At 24.6% G+C, this 2,500-nt stretch overlaps 1 protein-coding gene across 1 annotated transcript in view; it reads right to left on the bottom strand.

The window, feature by feature from the left end:
• Positions 1-889, bottom strand: part of dhtkd1 (dehydrogenase E1 and transketolase domain containing 1) — a 48,851-nt gene extending 47,962 nt beyond the window's left edge. Inside the window, exon 1 of the mRNA XM_072911907.1 lies at positions 1-889. This exon is cut by the window's left edge and continues 505 nt beyond it. The gene's annotated coding sequence lies outside the window, so the exon portion shown is untranslated.
• Between the last annotated feature and the right edge of the window lie 1,611 nt (positions 890-2,500).

Below are 2,500 nucleotides of genomic sequence, written 5' to 3'. Positions count from 1 at the left end.
CATTTTGAGTTAAATTGGAACATGCAGTGTTTGTGAGATGCGTTCACGTGCGGTGAGGTCATTTTGAGTTAAATTGGAACATGTGGTGTTTGTGAGATGGCAAATAATTTTTTATTTTGTAATTTTTTGTTTAAAAAGGCGTATTTCTTTTTTTTATTTAATTTTTTGAAAAAGGCCTTTGTTTACAGTATGTACATGTGGCGATGCTAGTTTGAGTAAAATACATTAAATAACTATTATACCACCAATTGTTATTCCACATTAGATTAGCAAATTAAATAGCAAACTAGTAAACTGCAATCATTTTGATTTTGTAGTACGACATTTTTATTGACTTCAGACATAAACTAGTTTATTTATTCCTATAAACGCCTCAATACATCACTTTATTTATATTATGTAATAAATAATCCGAGCGTGGCCACCGCTGCTGCTCACTGCTCCCCTCACCTCCCAGGGGGGTGGGTCAAATGCAGAGGGTAATTTCACCACACCTAGTGTGTGTGTGTGTGTGTGTGTGTGTGTGACTATCAGTGGTACTTTAACTTTAAATGCATATTAGGTTATTTTTGGTCGTGTAAAGAAGTGGTCCCCAACCACCGGTCCAGGGACCGGTACCGGTCCATGACTCAATTAATTTATAAACTACCGCATTTTCACCTACTTAACTTTCAACTGTCCCACTACTAAACACACCAATAAGCTTATTGATAGTTACTGTATATTACGACTAGTTTGTTAAAGTACATTAATTAACACACCAATAAGATTAATAGAGGTATATTACAACTATTTTGTTATTATACAGTAATAAACACCAATAAGATTGTTAATAGATGTATATTACAACTATTTTGTTATTATACAGTAATAAACACCAATAAAATTGTTAATAGATGTATATAACAACTATTTTGTTATAGTACATTAATAAACACACTAATAAGATTGTTAATAGGTGTATATTACAACTACTTTGTTATAGTACAGTAATAAACACACCAATAAAATTGTTAATAGATGTATATTACAACTATTTTGTTATAGTACATTAATAAACACACCAATAAGATTAATAGATGTATATTACAACTATTTTGTTATAGTACAGTAATAAACACCAATAAGATTGTTAATATATGTATATTACAACTATTTTATAGTACATTAATAAACACACCAATAAGATTGTTAATATATGTATATTACAACTATTTTGTTATAGTATATTAATAAACAAGATTAATAGATGTATATTACAACTATTTTGTTATAGTACAGTAATACACACCAATACGATGTTAATAGATGTAAATTACAACTCCTTTGTTATAGTACAATAGACACACCAATAAAATTGTTAATAGATGTATATTACAACTATTTTGTTATAATACATTAATAAACACACCAATAAGATTAATAAATGTATATTACAACTATTTTGTTATAGTACAGTAATAAACACCAATAAGATTGTTAATATATGCATATTACAACTATTTTATAGTACAGTAATAAACACACCAATAAGATTAATATATGTATATTACAACTATTTTGTTATAATACATTATTAAACACACCAATAAGATTAATCAATGTATATTACAACTATTTTGTTATAGTACAGTAATAAACACCAATAAGATTGTTAATATATGTATATTACAACTATTTTATAGTACAGTAATAAACACACCAATAAGATTAATATATGTATATTACAACAATTTTGTTATAGTACATTAATAATCGCCAAAAATATTGTTAAGATATGTATATTACAACTATTTTGTTATAGAACATTAATAAACACCAATATGATTAAAATATGTATATTTCAACTATTTTATTATAGTATATTAATAAACATCAATAACATTAATAGATGTATATTACAACTATTTTGTTATAGTACAGTAATAAACACCAATAAGATGGTTAATATATGTATATTACAACTATTTTATAGTACAGTAATAAACACACCAATAAGATTAATATATGTATATTACAACTATTTTGTTATAGTACATTAAGACCAATAAGATTGTTAATAGATTTATATTACAACTATTTTGTTATAATACATTAATAAACACACCAATAAGATTAATAAATGTATATTACAACTATTATGTTATAGTACAGTAATAAACACCAATAAGATTAATATATGTATATTACAACTATTTTATAGTACAGTAATAAACACACCAATAAGATTAATATATGTATATTACAACTATTTTGTTATAGTACATTAATAAACACCAATATGATTAAAATATGTATATTTCAACTATTTTATTATAGTATATTAATAAACATCAATAACATTAATAGATGTATATTACAACTATTTTGCTATAGTACAGTAATAAACACCAATAAGATTGTTAATAGATGTATATTACAACTCCTTTGTTATAGTACAATAGACACACCAATAACATTGTTAATATATGTATATTACAACTATTTTGTTATAGTACAG

The sequence above is a fragment of the Nerophis lumbriciformis genome, linkage group LG29 (assembly GCF_033978685.3).
Source record: "Nerophis lumbriciformis linkage group LG29, RoL_Nlum_v2.1, whole genome shotgun sequence".
NCBI lineage: Eukaryota > Metazoa > Chordata > Actinopteri > Syngnathiformes > Syngnathidae > Nerophis > Nerophis lumbriciformis.
This window is presented reverse-complemented; position numbering and strand designations above follow the sequence as displayed.